The sequence below is a fragment of the Gossypium hirsutum genome, chromosome D08, assembly GCF_007990345.1.
Source record: "Gossypium hirsutum isolate 1008001.06 chromosome D08, Gossypium_hirsutum_v2.1, whole genome shotgun sequence".
Lineage (NCBI taxonomy): Eukaryota > Viridiplantae > Streptophyta > Magnoliopsida > Malvales > Malvaceae > Gossypium > Gossypium hirsutum.
In genome coordinates this window covers 44871083-44878434 of record NC_053444.1, presented here as the reverse complement: position 1 = coordinate 44878434, position 7352 = coordinate 44871083, and the positions used below count along the sequence as shown (strand labels likewise).

Here is a 7352-nt window from a genome sequence, read left to right as displayed (position 1 = left end):
GGTTTAGCTTTTAATTAAGCTAAAATAGGACATTCATCAACAAGTGCCAATCGAGTATTCAAATCTCTCAAAGTAAATGATGATTTTCGACTCAAAGCATCCGCAACAATATTATCTTTTCCTGGATGATAGTCAATAATGAGATCGTAGTCTTTTAACAACTCCAACCATTTACGCTACCACAAATTCAATTCTTTTTGAGACATCAAGTATTTTAAGCTTTTGTGATTTGTAAAAATGTGACATTTTTCTCTGTATAAATAATGTCACCAAAATTTTAAAGGAAACACAATAGCTACAAGCTCTAAATCGTGTGTTGGGTAGTTTCTCTCGTGCGATTTCAATTGACGGGAAACATAAGCTACAACCTTTCCTTCTTGCGTCAAAACACAACCCAAACCATTAAGTGAAACATCACTATAAATCGCAAATTCTTTGCCAAACTCTGGTTGAACTAATACAGGGGCTTCGATTAACATCGCTTTCAACTGATCAAAACTCTACTAGTATTTATTGGGCCAAATTTTTTTTACATCTTTCTGAAATAGTTTTGTCAACGGTGCAACAATCATTGAGAATCCTTTAATAAATTGTCTGTAATTGTAACAGCCTCTTTTTTTAGTGGTGTCAAAAACAGTGGTTTTGGGGTCACCAAATCCAACGAGTAAGTTCATAAATATTACTATTTAATGTTTAAGAGTCCAATATGGTTTTGAAAAGGTTTTTGATTTGATAATTTATGTTATATAAGTGAGTTATTAAGTACAAGTGGTATGATCCTAAGGTCAAGTGGTTTTAGAAAATGAGCTATCGGGACTTGATAAGCTATAAAAGTAACATATTTTAATCCCATTCTTAATGCGTTTTTGGATGATTAATTACGAAAATTAGTGAATCTGATGCTCCTAATCCTTTAAATTCATGTTTCTATACTTAGGAGAGCATTTGGGAGCAAAAAGAGCAAAAAACGAGCAAAAATTAGACAAATAGAGCTATTTTTAGGATCCATACGGCCTGGGCATTTCCACACGGGCTGGCCACAAGCCCATGTCGATTTCAGACCCTGCTTCCCAAATACGCGAAAAAGCCCAATTTTTAGGTTTTCTGAGCATTCAAAAGTCTATAAATACCAATTAGAAGAAAACCTAAGGGAGGAATCAAAGAAGATTGAAGAAAACACTCGAAGAACGGCATCGGAATCAACTCAGAAGTGGATCTCCCCCAAGATCGGAGATTTCCATTTAATTTCTTTCGAATGTTTATTGAGTTTCTTTGTGTCTTGTGGTTATCCTAACTTTGAAATGTTTCTATTCAGGATTATGAACTAAATTCCCTAGATACCTAGGGAGGATGAAACCTACGATGAATCTCATTATTTGATTTCTGATTTATATGATAAATACTTGATTATTGTTCTCAATTATGTATGTTTATTCTTGTTTTAATATTTTCGCGATATTAATTCATGTTTAATGTGTTTATTTCAGTGAAGCAAAAATCCATGTTTAAGAGTAGATCTAGCATAATTGAGTGGAGTTGCATGCAATCCTAGAAATAAGACGACATAAATCTATCAGATTAGAGTCAGATCTAATAGGGAAATCCATAAATTGAGTTAATACGACATAGGGGTTTTAATTAGAAAGAGATTTCAATTAATAAACCTAGAGTCAGTTGGTCTTACTCTCAAAAGAAATATTAACATAATTTAGGGATTTCTACGGATCAAGACACAAGTGAATAAATCGTTTAATTCAGATTCATAATAATAGGTGAAGTCTGGGTGGATTCCTTCCTGGGTATTGTCTATCTCATTGGTTATTTTCGATTATTTTCCTATTTCATTCTCTATTGCGTTCTTAGGTTAGATTAGTTTAGTCATTTTAGATTGAAAACAATCACTCTAATTTGTCGGCTAAATAATAGAAAAACGATAATTACTAGTACTTTTAGTCCTTGTGGATACAATATTCCCTACTCACCACAGCTAGACTATTGTTCGATAGGTGCACTTGTCTTTGTCGTATTTATAGTTAGTTTAGTGACCATCAAGTTTTTGGCACCGTTATCGGGAACTAAAATATTAGGAACACTTTATTTTTATTAATTTAGCCATTTTTATTTTATTTTGTTTTGTTTTTAGTTTACTTTTAACATTCTAATTTGTTTATTTGCTTCTAGCAGGTTCCTTTAGTTTATGACTAGAAGAAACCCGTCAGGACCGTTACTATTTGATAGTGAAATTGAAAGTACAGCTTGCAGAGACCATAGAGAAGCAAGGCAAAATTGACAGAATATAGTAAACAAACAAGACATTATTATTACTGAGGAGATGGGTGATTACCAGAATAATTAGCTACCTCCTGCAATTGCTGCAAATCCTGCAACTCTAGATCTCATTCCTTGTACTATATATGATTATGCCAAGCCCACTCTAACTGGGCTGAATCGAGTATTGTGAGACTCACCATTGCTACAAATAATTTTGAACTGAAGCCGAACACTATTCAGATGATACAACAATTTGTTCAGTTTGATGGTTTGCAAGACAAAAATCCAAATACTTATTTGGCTAATTTTCTAGAAGTCTTTGATGTTTTCAAGATAAATGGCATTTCTGAAGACGCCATTCGCCTACGGTTAGTCCCTTTCTCATTGAGGAACAAAGCTAAAAAGTGGTTGAATTCTTTGCCACGAGGTTTCATCACTACATGGGATCAAATGACTGAGAAATTCCTACTGAAGTACTTTCCACTGGCTAAGATAGCTAAGTTGAGGAATGATATCTCTTCCTTTGTTCAGATTGATTTAGAGACCCTATATGATGCATGGGAGAGGTATAAGAACTTATTGAGACGGTGCCCTCACAATGGGTTACCCTTATGGCTACAAGTTCAAACTTTTTACAATGGTTTAAATCCCTCAACTAGGCAATTGATCGATGCAGCAGCCGGTGGTACACTTAACAATAAAACACCTGAAGTGACTTATGAATTTATAGAGATGGCACTGAATAATTATCAGTGAAAACTCATGAGGACGAAGCCGATGAAAACAGCCAGTGTCTTTAATTTAGATGCAGCCAATGAAAACAACCAGTGTCTTTAATTTAGATGCAGTCACCATGTTATCGAATCAGGTAGAACAATTAAATATGAAAATCGATGGTTTATATGTTTATACACAGGTATATTGGGTGATGCAATGCGATACGAATGGAAGAGGAATGAATAATTTAGAATTTTTACCCTACGGTTCTAGCATAGAGAATGAACAAATCAATTATATGGGTAATAATTCTAGGCCTCAAAATAACCCTTATAGTAATACCTATAATGCAAGTTGGAGGAACCATCCCATTTTCTCTTGGAGTGGTCAAGGAAATCAAAGAGCACAAGCCCCTCTAGACTTCCAAAAACAACTTTACCAGTAAGAGAAGAAGTCAAACCTTGAGGAGATGTTAACGAAGTTTATATCGGTGTTAGAAACCCACTTTCAAAACACTGAAGCAACACTTAAAAATCAACAAGTATCGATTCAAGGACTCAAGAACCAAATCGGCCAACTTGCTAAGTTAATCTTAGAATGACCAAAAGGTAGTTTGTCTAGCAATACAGAAACTAACCCAACGTAACAACTGTAACAGTATGCCCAAAGATAAATCATGAGATGGTTGTAATAACATACTTGAGTGACCATGTTTATTAATATAAGGCGTTGCCATTATTATTTCAGTTTCTTTTCTGTGTGTATAAATATATTGTTTTATAATAATGTCCTGAGAATAATATGATTATTCTTAAAAGATCCTTAGTCAAGTGTTATTGTTGACTAGGACAAGAATAATGCATTAAGACTAACATGTAGTTGATTGATGATAAAGAGTTGTTATTGATATGGAGTGTCAAAATCAATGCATGAATATGTGTGTTAGAGAACAACATATTGGACTGACCCGCTATGAGTATGTTTCTTGGATTATTATGTAATTGTCACAACATTACTCATAGTGATTAATATGTATATGATCCTCGGACTTGAGATCATCATTATCCCATCATCGTGAGTTGTATATTTTGATACAGTCAAACGTACACCGTAACTGGTTGTTCTGTAAAGGCTGATATTGTATATATCACAACCTATGTAGAGGGATATGGTTGATCAATATAGGATAAGTCCCTCCTACATAATGGGAGTAATATCTTAGGCCACTTGATTGAGTGAGACTAGAAATGCATGGTCATGCTCAAATAAGTTGATATGAGATGTCATACTTATTTATATATCATAGTCTACTCAAGATATCAGGGAACATGGGATGGACTATGCAAGTGTGACTATTCCATGACTTGTATCGATTCCAAAGATAAAGGACTTAAAGATTAATGCATGAAAGGTTAATCACAAAAAGGTTATGTCGAATCATGACTTCTTGTAACTTAGGTAGCAATGATGCATTGCTAGATGCCACTCATTGTTTGTAACATTAGAATCGTTCTAGTATTACTGCTAACGTTACAAGAACCTACAAGGTCACACCCTATGGTTGAAATGAACGGAATAAAACATAGTTGGTATTGTGTTTAGTTGTCACATGAATTAAATTAATTATAGAATTAATTTAATTGGGTAATCAAATATCGAACATATTATATGTACAATGATGTTGTACACATAATGAGAACATAGTTCTATTACTATATGAATTTGGTTCGTATATAAATTTAAATAAATATAGTTTACCAAAATCCTTGTTATAATTAATGTAATTATAATTTTCGATTAAAAAACATTATTATATTTATTTATTTTTAATTATGATTATTATGTTCGGATAAAAATTTTATGAATTATGATTCATTATATATATACCAATTATAAAAGGGTGAGAGTGAGATAGTTTTTTTTTTAAAAACCTAAAAACTTTGTTTGTAAGGTCTAACGGCCGTCAAGCGAAGAATTCTCCAAAAACAGTTTTGGAGATTTCTCCCGTTCATTATCAAACTGGGTGGATTACGTAGAGGTCAGAATTATAAAAGGTTACGGCTTGGTTCGATAGTAGATCAAAATTCTCATTGCTGAGGCGTCGCTGTCTACTCAGATTGAAGTTTTGGTAATTTCGAAACCATTATTTCACCCCAATTCGTTCCTCACATATGGATCCATGGGTTGGATCGTCGAAATTATTTTTTTATTAATTTTTGCTACGCCATGGGGGCATCAGCATTCCAATAGGAACTTTATACAATTACTGTTTGAGACGAATAAGGGTTAGTTGAATCTGAATTAGAACCGAAGTAAGAAAGGGTTGAGGTAAGCCAGAATGAGCAAAAGCCGGTTGCTACAGAATATAAACCTCGAATGTCATATACTAACGTGACGAAGAGAGATGACACTAACGAACAATTTGGTAAATTGATTAAACTTCTGAAAAAATTACATATTAACTTACTGTTTGTTGAAGCTATTTCACAGATGCCCAATTCCGTTAAATTTTTAAATGAGCTTTTGGCAAACAAAAGGAAGTTAGATGATTCATTGACTGTGGAGCTAAATGCAGTTTGCACGGCCATATTGCAAAATAAACTGCCTGACAAATTGAAAGATCCAATGAGTTTTACTATTCCTTGTTTAATTGGTAGTTTGATTATTAACAATACTTTGGCTGATTTAGGGGATAGTATTAATGTCATGCCCTATAAAATGTTTAAGCAATTAGATCTTGGGAAACTCAAACAAACTAGGATAAGTATCCAATTAGCAGATAGAACCATTAGATTTCTTAAGGGTATTATTGAAGATGTTCTCGTAAAAATTGATAAATTTATATTCCTAGTTGATTTTGTTATTTTAGACATGGATGAGGGTAATGAAGTACCTTTAATTTTAAGTCGACCCTTTTTATCAATTGCTAGAACTATAATTGATGTTGGTACAAGTGAATTAGTACTTCGTGTAGGTGATGATTACTCTCCAAGCTCGTGATTCTATTAAGACATTTAATGATCAAGATGATTTTACAAGTTCTGTTAATATGAGTAACCATGTGGCTCAACTTCTTTGTAGGAAACCTCTCGGAAAAACATAATAGAGCCATGTTTCAGTCCATCCGACAGAAATAGAATGACTCATGAAGAAGGAATGTTACAAATCGATGAACTGGAGAAATGGCAGACACATGTCAAGGAGAAACCGAAAAAGCACGATGAAGAGTCAAGGCAACGCCATGATGAACATTAGGATGGAGAAAAGATACTTCTAGATAAAACAGATCCACGAATTTCCATTTCAGAACTTGATACAAATGGATCAAACCCTTTTATGGTTCTGAACGTCTTCCCATACAGTATAGACGAGGTAACTCTTTCTGAATTTGGCACATTTAAGGTAAATAATAATTGAATTAAACCTTATCTTGGTAGAATAATTGATAGTGAGAAAGAGGAGCTTCAACTCCGCGAACCACTATGACCGCGCGTACATAAGGTAAGTCGAGCTTAGACTTTAAATAAGCGCTTCTCGGGAGGCAGCCCAAGTGTTGACACTGCTAATTCTCTTAATTTTATTTCATGTTATTTTTAAAACTAATTAATTTTAAAAAATAAAAAATGTGTTTTTGACTCACACGACCTGGACACACGGGCATGTCCTTAGCCGTGTAGATCCTGGGACTTAATTTTTCCAAAATTCGACTGTTACACGGCTTAAAATAGTCCATACGGCCTGGACACACGGGTGTGTCCTAGGCTATGTGAACTCTGGAGCTAATTTTTTCTATTTTATTCGAAGTCAGAGAGTTACACGGGGAGTAGCCACGGCTGTATGGGATACACCGCTAAGCCACATGGGTGTGTGTGTTCTCACACGAGCATGAGAGAAGCAAATATCATACACGGCAGTGCGACATGGCCATGTGTGCAACACGGCCTGGACACACGGGCATGTCTAACACCGTGTGAAGTCTGGGCTGGAGTTTTTAATCGCACACAGGCTGGGGAGAACAACGCGGGCATGTAACACGGTCGTGTGGCCCAACACGAGCCCTCACATGATTGTGTCACCTTTAAAACCCTAATCCCCTTTTTTTTTACTTCATCTTCTTCAAACTCCCCACCCCTTAACCCTAGCCGCCGCCGACCAACCCCCTCACAACTCTGGCCATCCCGGCGCGCTCTATTCTTCGCAAGACCAACCTTCGTTCCTCCCTTTTCTGGCCACCGGTGTTGTTCCCTCTCTCATTGCAACCAAGCCCCCTTGCCGAACATTCCTTCCTCTCCTTTACCCTCGTCACACCGTCCATCCCTACCCCCTCCATTGTCGAACAGCCACGCACACCCACTTCCCCCGTA

The 7352-nt window shown here is 35.5% G+C and overlaps 1 non-coding gene across 1 annotated transcript; it reads right to left on the bottom strand.

Annotated features, from left to right (window-relative positions):
• Positions 1-2769: 2769 nt before the first annotated feature.
• LOC121220449 (small nucleolar RNA R71) lies at positions 2770-2876 on the bottom strand. The gene has a single exon (XR_005917651.1). It is a non-coding gene; the product is annotated as a small nucleolar RNA R71 (small nucleolar RNA).
• Positions 2877-7352: the final 4476 nt, after the last annotated feature.